Consider the following 25,000-nt stretch of genomic DNA (forward strand, 5'->3'; position numbering starts at 1 on the left):
AACCTATTTAGTGAAGATTTCAGGCATTATACATTTGAAGCCACCATTAACTGAAACATTTTGGTTCCAAAATTGATATCATATGGTGTGACACCTTATTTCAATTTTTGAACTGGCAATTGTATGGACACCATTGCCAAGTGAGGGGTCCTCATTCTTTCAGGAAGAACAATATCACCTCAGAAGGACATTGACAGCTATCAGATGAGTTTTAGCTCTTTATAATGTCCCAAAAAAATCAAGTTTATCCGACACCGCTCCTCCAGTTCCATGTTGCATGTCTTTTGGTGTGACACATTTTACACAAAAATAAAGACAATAGATTATTTTTTAGTCAATATAACCTTGAAAACTATCTTGCCATATTGCATTTAGCATGGTTTTACATGGCTAACATGAATACACATTGCTTAATCTCATGAAATAAGGCAATGAAACCTCATATGGTGTGACAAAATATCATAAGGTGTGACTATTTTCTTGTCACACCATATTACAATTTTGTCACACCATATGATATGAGCTTCATTTTAATGCATAAATACCACATATATTTCATTTTTCTTGGCTAATATTCATATTTGTTTGATATATTGATGCTTTAAAACATGTTAGTGGTGTATATGTATTATTCTGACACCAATATATCCACAATATCCATACATGAATATGAATTGATGATAACATGCTTCTTTTATAATTTAAATGCTTCACATTTCTTTTATTTGTTTATTTATTTACTTTTCAACTTTATTAAGATTGTAGCAGGTGGATAGAGGTGGCAAGTAAAGAAAGAACAAGGAAATACAGGAAGAAATTGATCCTGGAAAGAGAGAGGAGGTCTTGAGGAAAAGAAGAGAGAAATAGATTCAAATATTTAAATTATTTATAGTAATATATGCCTTAATATTTGTATAATGTACATTGATAATTAGCACAAGAATGTTTTTGAGGGGCCACAAAGACATATGCATATGTTACACCCGGAATGAAATAGCCTGCTGTCTCAAACAATCTGAGCAGTGCAAGCGTGTTTTCTTGCTCTTGAAATGTGACTGGCTCATTTTTAGCGTAGTTTAAACCTCCAACAAATATGCACTTGTTCCATACCTAAAACACACACACACACACACACAAGAATATGGTTTGTCTGTTCATGTCTAGTTGCCAAATGTTTTACAGTTTTCAGTGGCATACTGTTTTAATGACCTTGCGTCAGTCATGTTTTTTTCCCATTTTTTATTGTCACTGTTTCACTTATATTTATTCTTATTTACTAATTATTTACAAAGCAGTACTACTATTCTGTGATTAACAAAGCAGTACTCTTACTTTAATGATTTAGCAAGCTTAAAATTCATCTAGTTAGTAATAATAAGCAGTTGCTGGGTACCATGGAATGGATACGGCGGTGTAATAATTGACATGTTAAAAGCTACCCGTTGTTACACATTTTTTAACAATATTAAAGGTCAAAATTCACGACTTTTAAAGTACACACGTCTTTACAAGTTCCTAATGTAACTTATTATCATTATTAATAAGGCATAATGGAGAAGGTGATATATCCTGCAGATTTTATACAGTTTAAGTTTTTCCAGTGACCTGCCGAAAACAAAAATTCAAATTTTCCTCGCATTCTTTTTTTAATAACCAAGACAGTGACGTACGCACAGGGAGTCGATACAATGTAGAGCACTGCTGGGCTACAATGATCAGCGAGTCGGAAAAGTGCTGGGCTATTGGACAGCGATTCAGAAAACAAATCAGCTTTGAGTTTATTCAGATACACCAACGAGTCAGACTTGCATGTCATTTTGGTGGCATCTGAAACAGATTACAAATGTAATTTTAGAGCTAGACCATCTTTAAATGTCGTAGGACAGGTACGAAGCCGAAGCCACCTGTCGATGATGCTGCAGCCGCGGCTGCCTCAGATGTGGAGGACGACATGTCGATGGACTCATACAGAATATTTTGGAGAACTGGTGAGTGTTGTTGAGTTCAATATTGATGTTAGGTTGAGTGAATCAGCAACTTTGGTGGTTTCAGTGGTTGTCGTGGCTGTTTTAGAATAAACGATAGACTTAGCCAAAGCCTCAGGTATGGCTCTCAGCAGACTAGGCATTACTTCATATCTGAATACCGGGATGCTAAACCCATGCTGACCTGGCCGTCATCCCTTTTGGTTTTCCTAGAAAAAATATGCGGCGTTGTTTCAATCGTAAGTGTGTAGCCTACATCTGTCTGTATTTAGAACCTGTAAATATAGAAAATGTGGAGTTAATAGTCCGTTTTGGTGCTTGGTGCTTGTTTCCAAATCGTGACAACGGTGTTAGCTGCTAATTGCAACATGACGACGGTGTTTGGTTAGCATATTGCAATGTTGCAATAGCAGCTACCCAAACACCCACAGACCTAGACTAACTGCAAACACCTTTGTCACAAGTTGTGATTTGGAAACTGTAACAAGCACCAAAACGGATTAATGTAACAAGTCATGTTTCAATAGCAGCTGACCAAACACCGTTGTCCAAGTTGTGATTTGGCAACTGTAACAAGCACCAAAACAGATTACCGTAATAACTCCACATTTATTACCGGTAGGGCCTATGTGACGTGACTCAGCTGCTAGTAAAAGTTGGCCCGTAATGTAACCTGGTTCTCGTGGGCAGGTTACCAGTGATACCTGTAACCTATGTACTCTTTTAACCACAATACTTGTGTGGCTTGAAGTCGGTGTTTAGGTTGTAGCTGCTGCAAAGAGAAACACCATGTTATGCATCGTTTTGGCTCCTGTCCCACGATGTGCAAAATACCGTTCTCTGTATTATAAAGCTGCTGGCTAAACCATGTCGTTCGTGTTCTCTTTCAGTGGATGTTGCAATAGGCCTACGGAGTTGTGCTTGGGAACTTTTGTGGGGATATTGATGAGCAGCGCAACATTTTGTCTTTATTATATTGCAGCCAGCCAGCTACAATCGCGAGCCTGACCTACTCCTGCCTGTTCAAGCTCAGAGTCAGACCATCACATGGACCAGTGATTTCCAGCACGGAGTCAGCCCGAGATGAGTTTTCTCTCAGTATGTATTAGTAGTCATACCACTAGTGTTGTAATAACATGTGTAACAGTACTTCTACTACTTTATACAACTCTTGTTGGCAAAGTTGTAGGTTTGGCTTTCCAAATGGTGGGGACATTATTGTGGTAAAATGGTCCGGGTCAGCTATTTTTTTCCATTACAATGTGGGGAAAATGGTAGGGATAATCTAGGTTCATCTCGAAAGTGTCCCCACCATCCACACCTAAAATTACACCCATGTCTGATTGCAAATAGTTATAGGGTTGTCCATAAATGTCTTATGCTTCCTTCCGACAGGAACATCTGTGACTTAATCTCGCCATTACAACAACATACCATGCTCAATTTGGCATCCTCCATTTTATTTACTTGTATTCAAATATGACTTAAGTGAAAGTACTGTTATGGATGTAAGTACAAAAGTAGTAGTCTGATATCACATCGTTGAAACTAATAGTACTTCTGCTTGTTATGTTGTCTGTAGGTTCAGCTGCAGTCCAGTTCTGTTTGACAAGAGGTGGTTAACCCAGTACCCAAGTTTCTGAACCTCAGGTAAGTCTCTGCAGTCACTGTTAGGGTGCTTTCAAATATGCAGACTCCCGTCCTCCACTTGTGCTTGTGACCTGGCGTTTTGCTGATGCCCTGCCTCCGTGGAGAAAACAAAGTTTACCCGCTGTCAGCCTAGCCACAACAACTTTTGGTGGACTGTTCTTCATTCACCACCCCGACTCCAAATTAGAAAATTACATTAGAATTGTGCTTTTGCAAGATATTGAATTATTTTCTGTCGTCAGTGACATCATCACGAGGTCACAAGCAGACCAGTGAGAAAGATAGGACAGGAGTCTGCATATTGTAATCCACCCTCAGTTGTTTGTGATATGTACTAGACATATTTTTTAGGAAACATGGTGACAAATGTTTCTGCAATGTCGTTCATTCACCATACTCACAGAACCACATCAGATCCGGAAAATATGCAAAACCACATTCTGATTCATCCATCAAAACACATGGCCTATACCCCACTCATTTACCAGACCAGGATGCTGTTGGCCGCAGTCAACTACAGTATAACAAACATCATCGACTTGAGACAACTCTCAGTGCTTAAGACATGGCTAAACTCAACTTCAATACTGACTGTGGTTAGTCTTGCCAAAGATTCCAAGGGCAAACTGCTTCAGGCTCTGACAAAGACAGTAGTCGCAACCCGTCAGCCCGTTTCATTGAAGTTTTTTTTTTTTTTTTTTTACTTTACCAGCAGTTTGCCTTTGGAATCTTTGGGAAGACTAACCAGTTGAGTTAAGCCATATCTTAAAGTGACTTTTTCCTTAAGCTGAAGTGCACCTGCTTGCCAGAAAAAAAGTGAAGCAGCACTCCTTGATGACAGGCACTCCCAAGTGAAGGTTTTTTTTTAATCAAAGCACAGTACTTTACTGTGCTTAACCATACTACAAAACCAAGTCAGACCAAATTTCTAAAACATATGCACATATTCCACAGATCCAGAAGGCAATATCCCCAGAGGCTGATGGGAACTGGACTTTCCAGCAGAAGTGTGACCAGAGACGACAGAGCCCTGGTCCCACCATCCACAGAAGAGCTGACAGTTGACATGTCCCAAGGGGAGGTAACACTTTACAATAAGGGTACATGAATACTATTGGAATTATGTTGGAAGTAATGTATGATTTATAGTTAATTAACATATGACCTATGTATGCATTGATGGTTAGTATACTAGTAATGAGAAGGGAGTCCTGCTTGGAATCATAATGACCCACTATTAACTAATTGTGCAAATCAAAGGTGAATTCATGGTGTGAGTTCCAAGTGTTAATATACCATATATTAACACTACTGATAACACTGCTGTTAATATATTATGTGTCCAAGTGTTAATATATTCTGTATTAACACTGCCAGATCGTTCCTTATCATACAAGAATTCGACCTGGACGTGGAATTAATTGATAGACTTGGCCTACCTTATGCATGCAGCAGATGTTGAGTGTAGAAGTAAAGTTAACATGGTGGATGAAAGGTAAATTTAAAGTGCAAAATTATACTGGAAATGAATCCCATGCTAAAAATCCTGCCTTATCACGATCCAGTCGTTTCTCAAGATAGTTGACTCACGTAGGCTGCGTGACACCACTGTGCCAGGAAGATGTTGCGATAGGGCACCGTTGGCTCTGCATTGTTTGAAACGTGGAGGGGTGCTTGCAACCTTCATATCGTTCACCTGCTGGCTGTGGCCTAGAAGCCGCCTCTTCTGGACACACAGTCCCTAGTGCAATGTTTTGCCACTCTGGCCAGAGATCATTTCCCACTTCACATTCTTGTGACCAGCCGCAGTCATTTGTAATATCAATATACAAGCTATATCATATTATGTCCCATGTGTCAAGGTCTGCTTGTTGAAAGGGGGGTTGGTATTATTGGGTAGGCCTTCGTCTAAGATGATCTTGTAACCAGCACCACACAAGTAATATTTTTCTGTATGAGGTCATATCTAAAGTAATGATTAATTAATGTATTATTTAACAACCTCTTTGGAGTCATAATATAAGTCATGATGAATATGGCATTAGTTAATGTATAAAGAAGAGATATTCCAAGTGTGTTAATATATACTCACAAAAGATTTTACGCTTAACAACTGAATCTTTGCCCCTTATTCTGCGGTCATGACATGCAGTGTTTCCCACAGAAATTTTGGAAACTATGGGGGCAGCCGGGGTTTATTTTGTCCGGGGGGGGGGGTGGTTGGGGGGTGTGCGGGTTGTATTCTTGCAGCGTAAATGCAAAACGGCAAAACAATGACTACAGTATGACATTGGCGCATGGAGAAACTGTAGGCCTGGGCCTATATTCCAGCCATTTATATTTTGAGAAATAAGGCTACATAAGATTTTACCCATGACTTGTATAATAGTAGTACATTGTCATTGTCAAAAAATGCAGTACAGTGAATAATTTCTGTTTACAACACAGTTTCATTCGTCCCTCATGCAGGGGTCTGGGAAACAATAAAACAAAATAGGAGCAGAGATAAGAATTTAAGAGCACTGTGAAATTGTTAACGCATAGATAAAAAGGGTCTTAGAGGGTAGGCTATGCCTTTTCCCCCACACATATCTGTAGGCGTACACATTCTACATGAGGGGTGCTGGTCACAGGGCCAGTTTTTTCCAAATTCCTCCCATTAAAAGGGCTGAACAACATATTACACATTTATGTCTATATTCACATTCATTAGCCTACACATTAATTTCTATATGCAGCCCGATGTCTCCTCTGCTGTGTCAATGAAGGTCTGTCACCAAACTCATTACAACTGTAAAACAAAGCCTAGGGAGTGTTAGTAAACTCATCCCAACTGTCCCTTCTCTGAAGGTTTTTTTTTATATTGCTCCCAAACCCAAGTAAACTACAACAACTTGACTAGGCTTTTGATCCCTGTCTTTCAAGCACTTGTGGTTCTCTCTATAGCAGGGGTGCCCAAACTTTTTTTTAACCAAGATCTACTTTTGAAGTTGATGGTCTGCCGTGATCTACCAAGTCAAATTTAAGGATGTCAGTATGAAAATTTAAGACCACCATTTATTAATCACCATTATTATGAACAAAATGTTTTTAGTAGGCTACTATGGCCGTATCTTTTCAGTGTGTTTTTAAAGTGTGTTGAATAGCCTATCTTTACAAAGCAATGCAGCACTGATAGTATGCAGAGATAATTTCAGTCATACACAAGTCATAAACAACTGAAACAATTTCAAAATGATAAACATTTGGAATATAAAAGGCACATAGGCCCTATTTCTAAAATATGATGAAGCATTATCATGCCTTCAGTGGTATAGGCTACAAATTAAAAAGGGCTCAGAAATTCACCATTTATTATGGGTAAATAGTAGGCTACTATGAGAGAGAGAGAGAGAGAGAGAGAGAGAGAGAGAGAGAGAGAGAGAGAGAGAGAGAGAGAGAGAGAGAACTCATTGGATTGGTTAACACCCCTGTTAAGAGTGACTTCTTCTATGAAGGGTTTTTTTTTCAGCTCTCTGGGACAGTAGCACAGCAAAGGCTTTCTATTGTGAGTTTGGCCAATCGTTTTGTCCACAACTGAAGCAATAAACAGCACAAATTGAAGTGAATTCCATACATGTCAACAACTAACATTTCCCTTACACGCGGCACGCGATGTAAACGCAGTTAGCGATGATGCATGCGACTAGCGATTTGGACGAAGATCCTCGCATATCGGCGTGTCATAACGCATCGTTGCGCACATGTTCTGTTACTCACTCGATGTTACACGTGTGCACACATGAAGTAAGGGTTAACGTTCGGCGAGAAGGTCGCTACCGTGGAATAGCAGCACGACAGAGAGAATCTGTAGACCCCGACGCGGAGCGGAGGGGTCTTGTTCTCTCTGAAGTGCTGCTATTCCACAAAGCGACCGACTCGCCGAAAGTTAACCCGCTTATTATATGGATATACTTAAATGATTCACACATGGCGGGGACATTTCTTTAGGCCTATTTAATGTTAAGATTGATGCTGCGCAAAACAAAACAGTGCCGTTGTGGAACACCGCTAGGCAACAGGTAGCCAGGACAACAGGTGTTGTCTATCACAGCAGCTGATTAGAGTATTGTTGAAAAGTCGCTTTAGCAGTGAAAAGTCTTGTTGCCATTGACAGCGGTCTGTTATAGACCAACCCGTCCGTTATCGAAAAATAACAGACGTGCGAACGTTGGGGAGCCCCGTTGAAATGAATGGAGCATTCGACCGATGACGTCACAACCATATAATAATCAACTGTAATACCCTTACGATCACTTCCTAATGCTTTCCCCTCATTCTGTGTTACCGTGGGACTATCTAACCAATACAGAGTCTATAGGATGCGAAGGAAATTCAAAATCGTAATTCAAATCGTTTTTAACAAAAACGGATATCGTTTAAAAAAAAAAAAAAAAAAAAATTTTTTTTTTTTTTTTTTTACATTTTCGTAAACTATGGCGGCCAAATTTAAACTATGGCGGGCCGCCATAGTTTCCTCAATGTATGGGAAACACTGACATGATAATGAGTACTATAGCATTAGCTAATACATGAAGAAGTGATATTCAGAATGTGTTACTATGTACTCAGAGAAGAACTTCTGATTAACTAACATCATCAATAAAAACACCAGTTTGTGTACAAATTTTAATAAGCAAAAATGTTAAACAAGGGATCACACAATAACATACCACAGGCTTACATACATTTATCCAGAGAGAGAGAGAGAGAGAGAGAGAGAGAGAGAGAGCGACAGACAGACAGACAGACAGACCTACCGAGCAACCGACCGAGCCACACACACACACACACACACACACACACACACACACACACACACACACACACACACACACACACACACACACACACACACACACACAGCCATTCTCCTGAAAACGTCCAAAAGATGAGTCCATGGTTTACAGATGCAGAGCAAGATGCATTGTCCTATATAAAACTCGGAAAGTCCAAGTTGCATGGTCCACAGAGAAAGCTGGGGTTGACATACTGGGAGGCGCACAAGGTGTTTGGATCCGCAAACCAGCCAATGCACTCCTGTAAGCGCCCCATTGGACACTGATGACGGTGGTAACCGGACGCACGTGTTTAACCACACCAGCTTCTCCTCACCAGCCACAAGACAGGACGTTTCTGATGGTCACCAACTCCTAATATTCTTAAAACCCACTTTTTTCCGTCGCCATGTTGCACCGGCCCTTCTGTGGTGATACTGTAAATATACAAGAAAGTAAAGTAAGTGAGTAAGTAAGTACATTTTATTTATAAAGCACATAAAACAGTACAAAACTGACCAAAGTGATACAGATATTAAAAGGAGAAGGGAAAAATGTCAGATAAAAACCATGCAGCTTGGCCAGCATGTTTTTTGAAAATATGCAGCACCATGGGTGACATCATCAAAGCTTAAGGTGGTCCAACAACATGTTGCTGTACTGCTTCACAGTGGTACCTCTCCAGCCCCCCAGGGGAGGTTGAGATGGCTGCGGTGCTTAGTTGCCTTTAGGGGGCATTATTCTACTTTATTTTTTCAATACTAACGGGGACGTTGGCAGGCTTATGGGGTTTTTGGGAGGCTCACCTTGCTTTTATTACGGAAACAACTTTCATCAATAGCTGCAAACTGTCAACGATCTCCAACCATTTGACCATGGCATCTTATGTGGGCATTTATTGCATGATTGCAAATCCATCCGACTGTTCCAGCCATCTTTGACCGTGTCCGGGAACTCCTCGCAACTCCATCCTGCATCATGTCACTCTTTCTAAGCACAAAACCTGAAAGAAACTGACCAAAGGCAGAATAGAAAAAACAATTAAACATATAGTCAGTAGACAACACAGCACTGTAGTCTAAAATTCCCTCGTAAAGACAGTCTAACCCCTTCATATTAAACTATTAGAGGCAATTTCTGGCAATATCATTTCTAAAGAAAAAGTTTATGTAGTTTAGGACACTACATCTACATCTTGAGAAATGGCCGCCACATAGAATTATCTTGTGGTCAGTGTTTTTTTTTCCCTGAAGTGTGACCCTTAGAGAATATTTCAGCTAAATTCCATGTCTTTACACCAAAGTAAGTGGCTTTTACAGTAACTATTAGTAGCAGAGACGGCCATCTGAAAAATGGGCGCCATACTGACTTTAAGTGTGGCCAACATTTTTTTTCCTAAAAAGTGACCCTCAGATAGTATTTCAGTCATATTGCATTTTTTAACCAAAGTAAATGGTTTTATACTAACCATTCAATAGCAGTGGCAGCCATCTTGGAAAATGCTGCCTATATTACAATGTTGTGTGGCCCGCTTTTTTATTAAAGAAAGTGACCCTCAGAAAGTATATTTGACAAATTCCATGCATTTATACCAAAGTGTATGACTATGTCACTAAGCTGCTCTAGTACATCTAGCAGAAATTCACCCCTTTCAACTCCCCTCCACAGGCACACACAGAAGTCATAAGTCCATTGGAGAGGAATTCTGCCAGTTTTACTCTACTGGCTGGTAATCTTATTTGCTACTGGTTTGTCAAATTATTACGCTTCCAAAAGTGACCACTGGGGGGCTTAAATACAGTATATTATATTGCAATTCAGTGGTAGGGCATGGCAAGCCACCTCTTCAAACAAGTTTTCTTGACTGGGATGTGCACAACAGGCTGATAGGCCTAATGGAACAACACCATAGATTTCATTTCTACAGGCTTGCAATCTGTCTTGGCCTCACTAGGCTAAAAACAGAGATCCAGAAACACAACAGAAGCATATTGTCTTTCTTGTATTTTACATAATATGTTTTTGTGAAAATGATAGACAAACACATAGGCCTACAAAACATGTATTAAAGTTTCTAAGCTTAAATGAAGAACCATGAATTAAGCTTACTGTAGCTGAGTTGCACCAAGTGTTTGCTCAGCCATTATCCAAACTACTTCGTTTTAATTGGAATTTTGAAGTTACTAAAATTAATATATGAACTACCAGCATGAAATACACTACAAATGAGATGAATTATTCAAAATAAAGTACTCACAGGAGCTGCTTGAACAAGCACGTTGTAGGGGTGGCAAAGAGAGCTGTCGGCATCGTTGTGGCACGGTCGAAATGGCTACAATAACACTTCCGCTCGTAACTTCCTGTTCAAATCTTTTGTCAAAATAAAAGTCACGAATAGCTTGGTGATTACATTAGTTTTACCACAACCGTAAATGCTGCTGACTATTGCATATAATGAAAATCAAAATGATGCATTTCGATTTTCCTTTCATGCAATGTGCACTATTTACAATTGTGGTAGAACTAATGTAATTAAAAAGCTATTCGTGACTTGTATTGTGAGTTGAACAGGAAAGTGAGAACAAAGGCGTTGTTGTAGCCATTTTGGCCATGCTACAACGATGCAGACAGCTCTCTTTGTCACTCCTACAACGTGCTTGTTCAAACAACTCATGTAAGTACTTTATTTTGCATAATTCGTCTTATATGTAGTGTATTTCATGCGGGTAGTTCATATATAAATTTTAGTAGCTTAAAAATTCCAATTAAAACGAAATAGTTTGGATAATGGCTGAGCAAACACTTGGTGTAACTCAGCTACAGTAATTAATGGTTCTTCATTTAACAGCTATGATACATGTTTTGTAGGTTTATGTGTTCGTTTATCAATTTAACAAAAATGATTCAGTAAAATACAAGAAAGACAATATGCTGCTGTGGTGTTTCCAGATCTCTGTTTTTAGCCCAGTGAGGCCAATACAAATTCCTAGCCTGTAGAAATGAAATCTATGTCGTTCCATTATCTCAACCTGTAGTGCACATCCCAGCAAAAAATAAATAAATAAAATAACATGTTTGAAGAGGTGGCTTGCCATGCCTTACCATTGAAATGCAATACTGTATTTAAGCCCCTAGTGGTCACTTTTGGTAGCATAATTTGACAAACCAGTAGCAAATAAGAACACTACCAGCCAGTGGAATAGAACTGACATAACTCCTCTCCAATGGACTTGTGACTTCTATGTGTGCCTGTAGAGTGGAGTTGAGAGGAGTGAATTTCTGCTAGGTCTACTAGAGCAGCGCAGTGACATAATCGTACACTTTGGCATAAAAGCATGGAATTTGGCAAATCACTCCAAGGGTCACTTTTTTAATAAAAAAGCTGGCCACACAAAATTGTAATATAGCCGGCATTTTTCAAGATATCTGCCACTGCTATTAAAGGGTTATAAAACCCTTTACTTTGGTTAAAAATGTAAATGGCTGAAATATTCTCTACGGGTCACTTTTTAGAAAAAAAAATGCTGGCCTCACTTAAAGTCAATATGGCACCCATTTTTCAAGATGGCCGCCTCTCTGGTTACTGTAAAAGCCACTTACTTTGGTATAAAGACATGTAATTTAGCTGAAATACTCTCTAAGGGTCACACTTCAGGGAAAAAAATCACTGGGCACAAGAAAATTCAGTATGGCGGCCATTTCACAAGATGTAGATGTAGTGTCCTAAACTCCATACACTTTTTCTTTAGAAATGATATTGGCAGAATTTGCCAGTAATAGTTTAATGTGAATGGGGTTATACTGTCTTTACGAGGGAATTTTAGACTACAGTGCTGTGTTGTCTGCTGACCATATGTTTAATTATTTTTTTATATTCTGCCTTTGGTCAGTTTCTTTCAGGTTTTGTGCTTTAGGCAGAGTGACATGATGCAGGATGGAGTTGCGAAGAGTTCCAGGACACGGTCAAAGATGGCTGGAACAGTCGGATGGATTTGCAATCATGCAATAAAGGCCCACATGAGACGCCATGGTCAAATGGTTGGAGATCGTTGAGAGTTTGCAGCTATTGATGAAAGTTGTTGTAATAATAGCAAGGTGAGCCTCCCAACGCCCCCTTCTCTTCATCATGAGCCTCCCAACACCTACTTGACCTCATCATAAGCCTGCAAACGCCCCACTTAGTATTTAAAAAAATAAGTAGACGAATGCCCCCTAAAGGCAACTAAGCACCGCAGCCATCTCAACCTCCCCTGGGGGGCTGGAGAGGTACCACTGTGAAGCAGTACAGCAACATGTTGTTGGACCACCTTAAGCTTTGATGATGTCACCCATGGTGCTGCATATTTTCAGAAAACTTGCAGGTCAAGCTGCATGGATTTTATCTGAAATTGTTCCCTTCTCCTTTTAATATCTGTTCATCACTTTGGTCAGTTTTGTACTGTTTTATGTGCTTTTTAAGTAAAATGTACTTACTTACTCACTTACTTTACTCTCTTGTGTATTTACAGTATCACCACAGAAGGGCCGGTGCAACATGGCGACGGAAAAAGTGGGTATTGAGAATATTAGGAGTAGGTGACCGCCAGAAACATCCTGTCTTGTGGCTGGTGTGGTTAAACACGTGTGTCCGGGAACCACCGTCATCAGTGACCAATGGGGCGCTTACAGGAGTGCATTGGCTGCGACAGGCACTTCACAGTGAACCACTGTCAGTAGTTTGCGGATCCAAACACCTTGCGCGCCTCCCAGTATGTCAACCCCAGCTTTCTCTGTGGACCATGCAACTTGGACTTTCTGAGTTTCATATAGGACAATGCATCTTGCTCTGCATCTGTAAACCATGGACTCATCTTTTGGACATTTTCAGGAGAATGGCTGTGTGTGTGTGTGCGTGTGCGTGTGCGTGTGCGTGTGCGTGTGTGTGTGCGTTGGTCGGTCGGTTGGTCGGTCGGTCTGTCTGTCTGTCGCTTTCTCTCTCTCTCTCTCTCTCTCTCTCTCTCTCTCTCTCTCTCTCTCTCTCTCTCTCTCTCTCTATGGATAAATGTATGTAAGCCTGTGGTATGTTATTGTGTGATCCCTTGTTTAACATTTTTGCTTATTAAAATTTGTACACAAACTGGTGTTTTTATTGATAATGTTAGTTAATCAGAAGTTCTTCTCTGAGTACATAGTAACACATTCTGAATATCACTTCTTCATGCATTAGCTAATGCTATAGTACTCATTATCATGTCATGACTGCAGAATAAGGGGCAAAGATTCAGTAGTTAAGCGTAAAATCTTTTGTGAGTATATATTAACACACTTGGAATATCTCTTCTTTATACATTAGCTAATGCCATAGTCATCATGACTTATAGTATGACTCCAAAGATGTTGTTAAATAATACATTAATTAATCATTACTTTGGATATGACCTCATACAGAAAAATATTACTTGTGTGGTGCTGGTTACAAGATCATCATAGACGAAGGCCTACCCAATAATACCCCCCCCCCCCCTTTCAACAAGCAGACCTTGACACATGGGACATAATATGATATAGCTTGTATATTAATATTACAAATGACTGCGGCTGGTCACAAGAATGTGAAGTGGGAAATGATCTCTGGCCAGAGTGGCAAAACATTGCACCAGGGACTGTGTGTCCAGAAGAGGCGGCTTCTAGGCCACAGCCAGCAGGTGAACGATATGAAGGTTGCAAGCACCCCTCCACGTTTCAAACAATTCAGAGCCAACGGTGCCATATCGCAACATCTTCCTGGCACAGTGGTGTCACGCAGCCTACGTGAGTCAACTATCTTGAGAAACGACTGGATCGTGATAAGGCAGGATTTTTAGCATGGGATTCATTTCCAGTATAATTTTGCACTTTAAATTTACCTTTCATCCACCATGTTAACTTTACTTCTACACTCAACATCTGCTGCATGCATAAGGTAGGCCAAGTCTATCAATTAATTCCACGTCCAGGTCGAATTCTTGTATGATAAGGAACGATCTGGCAGTGTTAATACAGAATATATTAACACTTGGACACATAATATATTAACAGCAGTGTTAATACATGGTATATTAACACTTGGAACTCACACCATGAATTAACCTTTGATTTGCACAATTAGTTAATAGTGGGTCATTATGATTCCAAGCAGGACTCCCTTCTCATTACTAGTATACTAACCATCAATGCATACATAGGTCATATGTTAATTAACTATAAATCATACATTACTTCCAACATAATTCCAATAGTATTCATGTACCCTTATTGTAAAGTGTTACCCAAGGGGATCTGACCACTTACTACCCACAATGATGAAAGCCCTTTTCACAACTGTAAATAAATACTGAGACATGGATGTTAAAATGAACATTAATATTTATATTTTAAAAAACCTTACATACATAACTTCAAACTGGTGGCATTTGACAAAGTATACTGAATTGTATTTTGTTTTTTAAACTGAATTGCACTGTATTTGAAATAAAATAAAATACACTTTTAAAAAGTGCATACATTCCTTTTATTACAATTTGTCAAAATACTTAACTACACTGTATTTTTCTGAGGTACACTTTTAAAGAAAGAGAAAAGAGCTTGTAAACAAAGTGCAAACATGGTACAGGCTCCAGCCATGCAAGGTGATCAAATGGCAACCCCGGCTGATGATGGAGGACTCCATGCAGAACAGACTTGCAAGGAGGGTCTCACAGGGATCCAGGGAGGATTTCCTACCACACAAAATATATTTAATTAAATTACAACATGTATGATTTTGGAGGAAGTAGCCAGCATGTGTAGTAGCCTATTTTATGGAAGTGATACATGCATTTCTGTACTGTAAAGTGTCATGAAAAGCACTACAAATTGTTCTCATCACAATTATAATTACGGTAATAACCAAACCTCTGTTTCTGCAACCCTGTCTTTGTTGTCAGTTTGGGTCTAGCCCCACGCATGCCCATATGGCTAACTTTAGCTGTATCAGCTGGTGGTCTTTCAACTCGTGCTTTCGTTTGCAACTCATGCTTTCATGACATCAGCCCAGGGAATTTTATTTTTTTTAGGGAAGTTTATATTTCTTCTAGCATTGAAAACAATAACGAACAACCATTGATTTACTTCCACTGGGAACAACACATTAGCTTTGACTACAAAACTTTGACCAAAGTATAGCAAGTTGGCTAATCACAGAAGGTGGATAACAGGATGTTTTACCAGCATCGGTTTCCATAGGCCTACATCCGTCAAGAGACAGAGACCGTTATGGGCATGCCATTAATTAGTAGTAATTAGTCTGCAATTCGTTTTTAATACAGCCTTGATAGTTACTTAATAAACTACATAGGCCTACCTTTGGAGATATGTGTTGGTCCGCCGCCGCCTGTTCAAAAAAAAAAAATTCCTCTCGCCTGCGAGAGACCAGTCTGACTGCGAGTCTGTGCGAACTGGACTCCCTGTGCGTACGTCATCCGCCGAGGTTTGCCGAAGATTCTAAACGGGCAGATTTGGATTTCGTTTCTCAGCAGATGCGCAAGTAGTCATACAAAAATGCGGATATAAGAATTATGGCGCTGTATATTATAATATGAATACTACAATTATTATGTCCAAAACATTGTTTATCAATGGCCAATTTTTTTTTATACTGTAATGTTGATCTTTAAGTTATTTTTTCATTTTTGTTACATTGGAATAATGCCGTAATCCCTTATCAACCTGTTTGGTTCCTTAATAAATGCAGTTCATGCAATTTTGTGGACTTTGGAGTAATTCATCATATGGCGTGACGCCATGTCATTCGGTGTGACACTCATAATTAAGAAAATAAATAGGATATTTTGGTTATAAATCATAAAATAATAGATGTGATGGGTGGATACAAGTCACATCTAATATTTCAGGTATTTTGGTATATTGCAACAAATTACTTTCAGTTTAATTTGAAGTATATTGAAAAAAAATTGGAAAATGTGTGACGGCGTGTGTTGATAAAGCAAAATAATATAAATTGTAACATATTTGCACCTTACAATGCTATACATATATAAAGTAATGATAAAGAATCAGGATAAATAAGCTTACATTATCACATGATGCCCCTTTTTTATTTAATACACAATAATGTTCATGTCACACCATATGATGTTTTTTGTCACTAATGCAATACAAAAGTGAAAAAATATACATTTAAGTCAAAAACTCAGGGGGTCTTCTATATATTCTTAAACTTAAGAGTTGGTAGAATAGAACATAAATAATTCCATGACTCCAATTCAAGGTTTTTTCAAAAACACCTTTTTTCAGCAAAATATGACAACCACCCACATACGTTTGTTTGTGTTTGTGTCTGGGTCTGTATATAGGTTGATATAGGCCTATGTCATGATTGAATTGATAGGTTCCTGTTGCAATTCTGAGTTCTATTGTGCTCAACTATATTGAAAGTATATTAAAATGAAAAAGGAATGCAATTTTCGATTTCCAAAGGCTACTCATCCACGATGGCCGATTAAACCCACCAGAAGCTTTTGCTGTTTTCAGTTGTGTAATACGACCTTGTACTCCATTGATGTCGGTCAGTCAGTCGGAAATCGCTTTTTTTAGAGTTTGCACGCAAGATAGTAGATCTCAGATTCCTTGTATTGGGTGTAGAATTAGCTTGAAAGGTCCCACTAAACATTGGACGTCGTATTTGACGTTGAAATTAGGTCTAAATCGCGTCCGTCGGTCCATGACCAGTTTTGGACCTTAGAATGACGTACAAACTAGGTCCTTTATTTGGACGTCTAATAATGACCCTATTTGTACGTCATTATGAAGTTCAAAATTCGGACGTCAGTCTAGGTCACTTTTTTGGACGTCAAAAACAGGTGAGGGAAATCGACATGATTGTTGTTGTTGCTGTTGCTTTTTTTTTTTGCTTTGTTTTTAAATAGGCCATAGTAGTTTTCCTAGTAGGCTATTTTTTCTGTTCACATCGGGTGGGGAAAGAGTGTGTGGCAATACTCTCCAACGTGCAATGCACCGTGGGACACACTGCCTAAACAGATGTGTCAAAAAAAATAACACATTGGGATGTGTAGACAGCATTGACAGATTATGTGTCATTTTTGTGTAAGATTTCACAGAATGTGTGAAACCTGAAGTTAAGAGATTCATTTCTGGGTCGTGCTACAACAAGTGAGAAACTAACGGCCGTTTGGCTGTCCAATCGCGTGACTGTGGACATTTGAAAGCAGACTTCCGCCCGCCTTTTCTACCGTTGGAAATGCAAGATGCGGCGACTTGACTTCAGACACCGAGAGAGGCTGGCGTAAGTAATTCACTTTATTGGTATAATTTCGTAACAATTACGTGTGTTACCGTTAATGTATGGTTAAAATCAAACCCTGCTTCACAAGTTTTGCTGTACGAACATTGGAACAGCCTCAGTGATTCTGTGAACATTAAGCTAGCCTACAGATTTAGCTAGTTATTGATACTCAGTTAGCTATTGATCTTTAACGCTTGCACTATAAATTATATTTATTTTCTTTTAATTCACATGTGGACTAACTTAATGGTTAAAACGTGTTGTGTTGGGAAAATTAAAGGTTTGAAATGTGATATTGGATGGTTTGCTAATATTGGTTGCTAATATGGTAACTGATAATTAGCTGGTGTGGAATAAATCAGGCGGCACTTTACTGATGTGAAGTTTGAAAGCTATTTTCTGAACATAAAAGAAAGAAAGTCTGACAGGATTTGTGCAAGGATACTGAAACACCACGGATGGATTGACGTAGAGCTAGTACTGGTAGTGGGGCAAAAGTGGATGCCGGTATCGGAGGGGGCAAGGCAAGGGCTAGCTAGCATAGAGGCGATTTTAAACTTCAGCGCTTCAAACGTAAGCAGTTCTGCGTCAAATCATGTAAATCAGACCATCCGCCACCCTCGTACATGATAAAGAATAGCACCAGTAAAAGCAAGCAGTATCCCACTGTTTTGTGTTGGCTCGATGAAAGGTGATAGAAACGAATTTCCGAATCACATTATGTCGGCTTGGTTGTTGTTGTGGCCAGTCAATAGACAAGCTTTGAACCGTAGTTCCATGTAAGTGTCGTGGTTTTCACTGTTTCAGTATGTAGTTGAATATGGTAGATCTGGGCAACTGGTCAATGCTGTCGTGTTTTGTCTCGGTAGACCTCGTATGACGGTGTGTTGGGAAAATACCGGCAGTTGTTTCAGATGGAGGGTGCGACGTGCCAGATGTACGCTGTTCGAGGGATAAAACTGCCACGCACGAGATTTTGTAGGCAATGGTAATTGGTGACGATACCATGACGTTTGAAAAGAAGATTCAAAGTTTGAGTTTTATGTGGCAGAGTAGAACAGCTGCGTGTGAAGTGTGGCGACTACCAAGGTATCAACACCAGTTATGGCTACGGGATTTTAAAAGTACCTTCAATGCACTGGGAACTAACGTGCTCTCCCCCTCTCTCTCTCTTCTCTCTTCATCAGGGCCCAGGTCTTGTGGCCACATCTGTCCAAGCTCCTACTCTGATTGAACAGTTGGATGATCAGACTGATGGTAAGTGTGTGTGTGTGTGTGTGTGTGTGTGTGTGTGTGTGTGTGTGTGTGTGTGTGTGTGTGTGTATCATATTGTCTATGTGATCATGTGTCTAATTGCCATCCACTTACAGGCCCTCTGCCTCCTTTCATTTGTTTTTTTAGATTTTTTTTTATTGTTGTATAGCAGTGATTCTCAAAGTGTGGTCCGGGGACCACTGGTGGTCCGCGACAGAGCTCAGGTGGTCCGCAAGGGGATTTCTACTTTTGCAAGACAAGCTAGCAGTAGGCTATATTTATACAAAATACATTATTACAAAGCCAAACATGTCTGAAGTCACATTTTCACCACAATAAGATGTGACTAAATGTGAATAAAAAGTAAGTGATCTGCATCAAAATGAACAGTGTCGAATTAGCACACCCCAACTGTCAATTCAGTTGACAGGTGGTCCCTGAACATTTTTGGGGGGATAAAGTGGTCCTCGGTCTGACAAAGTTTGAGAATCACTGTTGTATTGTATGCAATTGTGATAAATATGTTACTGTGATATTGTTATAATAACACAGAGACTTTGGTAAATGTGAAATTTAAGTACTGCTGTACAATTTTCTGCTCTCATTTTCAGATGAAAAGTGCTACACAGTTCTCACACATCTTCTGACTCCGAAGCCGCTGCAGTGTAAAATCTGAGATGTCTTTTCTGGTTAATTTTGTGCAGGTATTTTTCAAAGGATAGTTACTTTTAAAAACTTCTTTTAATCTTTAAAAACACTTTCATGCAGAGCCTCTGTTAGGACCTCATTGCGATACAGAGTTATGACCTTGTCACCAAAATGTCAATGACCATATTTTAACCTGCTATTTAAGGCTGTCATAGCCATATTCTTATAACAATGCCGTTAAGTTCAAGAGAACTATAGTTTGGTGATATGGATCCCAAACGGAAGGGAACAGCAGCGGTTTGTAGTTGTAGAGAACTAATTAGCGCCAAGTGTTGTTAACCTGTTGTTTCTTGTTTACCTGTCACAGTAGCCCATAGCACTTTTGTCATAGAGAGCAACTTGGTCAGTAAATATGTGCCTGCTGTATAAAGTAGCAGTATTTGGATGAGTTACAGCTAACACGGACGGCAAACTTGAGACTGTATATTGTGTGTTTGACAGATTTCTGACAGCGACAGCGATGGTGAGGGAAGCAGTGTACCGAACTCTCAGATGACTCGGACCAGGTGACCAAACCCATGCAAAGCACAATGTGAGTGTACACACACACACACACACACACACACACACACACACACACACACACACACACACACACACACACACACACACACACACACACACAGACCATGAGTCAACATAGTAGCCCCTACAATATTTTTCCAATTTATTGCTGTATGCTTACCATATCCATCATGTTGATGTGTGTTAATGCATCCTTGTGTATGTGTTGGTGTTAGGACTGTGCTGAGGCGTTCCGCCCCCCTCCCCCTCCACACCACTCAAGGCACGGCGGCGGCCCAACCGCAAACTAACGTGAGTACACAACACACACACACTTGTGTGCATGCCACGCACTGACACTTTCTCTACAGTGACTTGTCAACTTTCCTTACATTGTGTGTGTGCGTGTGACAGGGAGATTAACATGAGGCTGGATGCGCTTGGCTCCCTGCTGCGTCCATCACCAGAGGGGCCGGGATTGCTGCGGCAGCTAGCCAATTAAAGGAGGAGGATGAAGGAGAGGAGTCTGACGATGCCGACATCGCCATCGTATGCAGTCCACGCCCTCGCAGGAAAACCAGCCAATGAAAACGCTTGCAGCAGCATCAGCAGAACACACCGGCACGACTGGTAAACTTAAAGATACGCCACAGACCAGATATAACTAGCACAGGTACACACACACACACACACACCACACACACACACACACACACACAGCAGTACATCTGTTTTGTATAGCGCTTTGCCTAGACTTTTTACAGGAAGTATTATAATTCTGTTTTATAGTTGGGGGAAGCCATGGAAAGTAGATAACCCTATACAGCTGATGTGTGTGTCAGTAATATTTATGTGTATGTGTGTTGCAGACAGAGCTTCTGAAGCATGCAGTGGAAGACCTGTCAGTCAAGCTAAAGGTCCCGCCCTCCAACCTGCTGCTGCTGCACGGAGAGGCGGAACTTAACACCTCACACACTATTGGCCAGCTAGGACTCTGCATCGCTGACATCTTTGGTAGGAATGTGTGTGTGTGTGTGTGTGTGTGTTTGCGTTTGGGTGTGTTTGCGTGTGGGTCTGTGTTGGTGCAAGTCAGTCTTGGCTCCTTCCTGATATTATACTGTATAAGTTCATACGTATACCGCATTGCAAAATGAATTTCATATACAGTATATCACGAAAGTGAATACACCCCTCCAGGGCTCTAAATTAACTTTTTCCACCACCAGCCAATTTGGCTAGTAGACATTTTTTCTTACTAGCCAAATGGAAGGTCAACTAGCCATTTTTTTCTCACCAAAATAAACCATGCGTTAATTATGTTGCTTTTAATTATTTTATTAAACTAGGCTATGTCCTCAACACAGATAAACAATATAAATATTATACTCAATATAATTCAGTCTATTCTATAATTATTTAGTAATTATATTTGTATTACCTGCATTTCATTATTTTTCATTGCATTTCCATATACTGCACAGACAGCCAAACACTAGCCTATTACCTCACACACCATCACCCAAACCTCATACAGTATAGGCCTACAACTCACACAAACACAGCATGCCTTCAACACTAATGCCACACACATACCAGACTTTCAACATACACAAGCCAAACACACACACAACCAAACACTGCAAAACCACATATCCCCTACACAGCATCACTTCACACACAGTGGGCCAAATACCATGGACAATGCACAGAAGACAGGTGAAGGGGAGAAGAGATGAAGGGAGGAGAAGGAGACGGAGAGGAGAAGGACAGGAGACACCCCCGCGCGCGCGCGCACACACACACACACACACACACCTACACAGTGCGTGAATAGTGTCTGCATTGTGTGTTTATGCTGCTGCTGCGTGACACCTTCAAGTTCCTTCAGGTCAAATTAATATTAGGTTTACTTACGATGCGCTTGGAATGACAATTACCGTTACGCTATGTCAACTAGATATCCAATAACACCACGGACACCACGCTTAGGCTACTTTGTTACTTTCGTTTGTTATCTTTTTTTCACTTACTCGTATATCCATGTCAAACGCGTGCAGGGTCTTTGCGATGGCGTGGGCGTTATTAGGAAACGACAACTCCATCGTTTGTAGTTGCGAGGACCTCGCAAATATCAGACGACTTCTGACGGCAACGACACTGTTTTGACAGACAGCTGTCCTGTCCCTTCACTCACCCACGCCGTTTTCGCTCCACCAATACTCTATTTCACCGTCACAACAGTTACGCTGCTATTACTTGCATTCATCGACACATAACCGTGCTTTAACCACTGCCACATTATTTTTCATCTGACAAACCTACAAAACCAAAGTAATCGGCGCTAGTCCGCTCATTGAACATATTTTATTAACACTAGTTCGAGCGGCGCGCGGGTATCATAGATGTGAGGCTGCCTTATTGCGATTAACGGTCAGCCAATGGGTGTGGGCTACATCATGACGGTAGGACTAATGTTCATGGGTAATGTAGGCGACGTTTTAACGTTCATCAGACGGCAGCTACAGATCTGTGCGGGCAGCTGTTTAACGTTCAGTCGGGCGCGCGCTACCGGCCAATTTGGCTAGTGGATGATTTTATCTACCAGCCAAAATGATTTTTCACCCGCATTTGGCGTCTTGGCGTGTGTTAATTTAGAGCCCNGCACACCTCACAGTTTTTGCAGATTTTTGATTATACATTTTCATAGGAAAGCATTACAGAAATTTCACTTTGACACAATGATTAGTGACCTTTTAACAACTTATTTAACCGCTTAAATTTCTTGCGTCAGCATGACAGTCATGAAGTAACGAAGATGGTTGACAGTTCTTATGTTCACTGTCCCTGGGTCGCTACAGTATGCTCAAAATTCATCATTTAAAGACGGTTTTAGCTAAATTTTCTCCCATGGGAGACCATGCCCCCAGACCCCCCTAGTATGACTCAACACTATCCCCCAAAAACGCCACTGCACACCACACATTCGCGCGCACCGCTGCAACACACGCGCCGCTCTGTGCCACCGCGCCACGCCGCACCTTTCTCACCTTTTTCACCCCTGACCCGTTTTCATGCCTGTATACTTAGTTTGACTGGTATGCTTCATACCTTTCAATCAGTTAAGTAAAACTTGCTATTAAGTATTATTGATGATGTGTCTCTCTCTCTCTCTCTCTCTCTCTCTCTCTCTCCCCCTTCTTCTTCTTCCTCCTCTTCTACTTCTTCTCAGTCTGGAACCAACTTCACATCCCTCTTCACTGCACTACTGACACTGAGATGGAATCCACAACCCAACCACTAGTGGTCTGCATTGGGAACCTGAAGAGTCTGTCCCTGGCGCCTGGAGTTTTGTATGGCATCAGCACCCTTTTCTGCAAGTGCTTTAGGCATCAATGGGTTAACATTGTATGTATTAGTGCTAAGCGATGTAATGTTAAAATAAAGTGTTACCATCATATTTTTAAAAAATATATGTTGTAAAACTGGACGATTGTGAAATGATATGATGTGGCAGATGTAAGACCCATTGATGTAATGCAGAGTTTTCATTCAGATGAACTGTCTCTTAACCCAAGGTACAATGTCTTTTCTTCCAATATGTTGGATCCTACAGTATTTCATAAGAAAGTTTTCAAGAGTATTTAACACTACTTCGAATTTCAAGACTTTTGGGTTTTGTAATACACCGGTAATGTTGTTAAGAGATGATAGTGTACGAGTCATAATCATCAATACTTCATGAAATTCGCAGTGGTGTTAATTATTCTTGAAAAAGATCACATTTGTTATCTCCCCCTCTTCTGAAAAGCCTAACAAAAAAGAATATGACAGTAAAGTTAATTTTTTTTAATTGAATGTAAACACAACTCTACAAAACAAAACAAAACGTTGCAGAGGTATGTAGTCAAGACTTTTGAAGATTTAACCTAGTAAACAAAAGTGTTTGCTAAATAAAAGTAAACCCCCCCTGTCACTTTCCATGTGATAATTGTCTGTATATTTTGAAAACTAGAAGTTTCAAGGTTTTTAATGCTGTCACTTAAATGTTTGAATGACAACTCACAGAGTTAATTTAAAGTCAAAAAGACGTCCACAAAGAGTGATGTCCCATTTGCTATAAGACATTTTATTTATTTTAGCAACAGATTAGAACATTTGAGTGATCTGAATGGGAGGCAGTGATGAGGTTACTTCAGTTCTGAAGCAGTCGATACAATTAACAAGAAATGCTATTTTGCATTGTGTTGCATACATGGAGCATCAAAGGACTTTTTAAAGATTGTGCACAAAGTCTGGCATAGGTGAGACTGTGTGTACCATTTGTCTTAAGATGGGATTTGTTCGAATCTCAACTGTCTTGCTTTTCAAGAACCCTTTACCCTTAATTTTCTCAAAATACCACCATTGCTGGGTGTTGAGCTGTGTAGTTTAACTTTTTTGCTTTGAAAATCTGCCATCTTAATTCAACGAGTCTGTGGGTAAGAATTGACCTATGCTATGTTTGCTATGTTAGGTAGGCTATGTTAGGTATGTATCTCGTTTTAGCAAATGGAGTTTTGGATGGAATAAATTTAATGGCCGCACTACTGAGGTAAGGAGGGGGAGAGGTTCATTCCAATTTCGAAAAAGACGTTGATAAGACATCCCTAATGACCTAATATGGACTAGAATTTGCCCTTATCTGGAGGTCCTGATGACGTTCATACCTGACGTCATAATAACGCAAAAAAAAGACGTCATCTGGCGTTACATTCTGTACC

The 25,000-nt window shown here is 40.0% G+C and overlaps 5 long non-coding RNA genes across 5 annotated transcripts; 4 read left to right on the plus strand and 1 right to left on the minus strand.

The window, feature by feature from the left end:
• The first annotated feature begins 1,733 nt into the window (after window positions 1–1,733).
• LOC134442983 (uncharacterized) lies at window positions 1,734–4,652 on the plus strand. Its single transcript, XR_010033529.1, has 4 exons — window positions 1,734–1,988; window positions 2,968–3,083; window positions 3,568–3,635; window positions 4,590–4,652. It is a non-coding gene; the product is annotated as an uncharacterized LOC134442983 (long non-coding RNA).
• Window positions 4,653–8,527: 3,875 nt separating this feature from the next.
• Window positions 8,528–10,780, minus strand: LOC134442981 (uncharacterized). Its single transcript, XR_010033527.1, has 3 exons — window positions 10,710–10,780; window positions 9,259–9,465; window positions 8,528–8,889 (listed from the first exon to the last, which is right to left on the minus strand). It is a non-coding gene; the product is annotated as an uncharacterized LOC134442981 (long non-coding RNA).
• A 274-nt stretch (window positions 10,781–11,054) lies between these two features.
• Window positions 11,055–13,324, plus strand: LOC134442979 (uncharacterized). The gene is made up of 3 exons (XR_010033526.1): window positions 11,055–11,126; window positions 12,343–12,547; window positions 12,961–13,324. It is a non-coding gene; the product is annotated as an uncharacterized LOC134442979 (long non-coding RNA).
• Window positions 13,325–17,510: 4,186 nt separating this feature from the next.
• On the plus strand, window positions 17,511–19,720 carry LOC134442985 (uncharacterized). The gene is made up of 3 exons (XR_010033531.1): window positions 17,511–17,774; window positions 18,962–19,031; window positions 19,640–19,720. It is a non-coding gene; the product is annotated as an uncharacterized LOC134442985 (long non-coding RNA).
• Window positions 19,721–19,756: 36 nt separating this feature from the next.
• On the plus strand, window positions 19,757–21,464 carry LOC134442984 (uncharacterized). The gene is made up of 4 exons (XR_010033530.1): window positions 19,757–20,268; window positions 20,477–20,552; window positions 20,655–20,870; window positions 21,110–21,464. It is a non-coding gene; the product is annotated as an uncharacterized LOC134442984 (long non-coding RNA).
• Window positions 21,465–25,000: the final 3,536 nt, after the last annotated feature.

This window comes from Engraulis encrasicolus, unplaced genomic scaffold (assembly GCF_034702125.1).
Source record: "Engraulis encrasicolus isolate BLACKSEA-1 unplaced genomic scaffold, IST_EnEncr_1.0 scaffold_274_np1212, whole genome shotgun sequence".
Taxonomy (NCBI): Eukaryota; Metazoa; Chordata; class Actinopteri; order Clupeiformes; family Engraulidae; genus Engraulis; species Engraulis encrasicolus.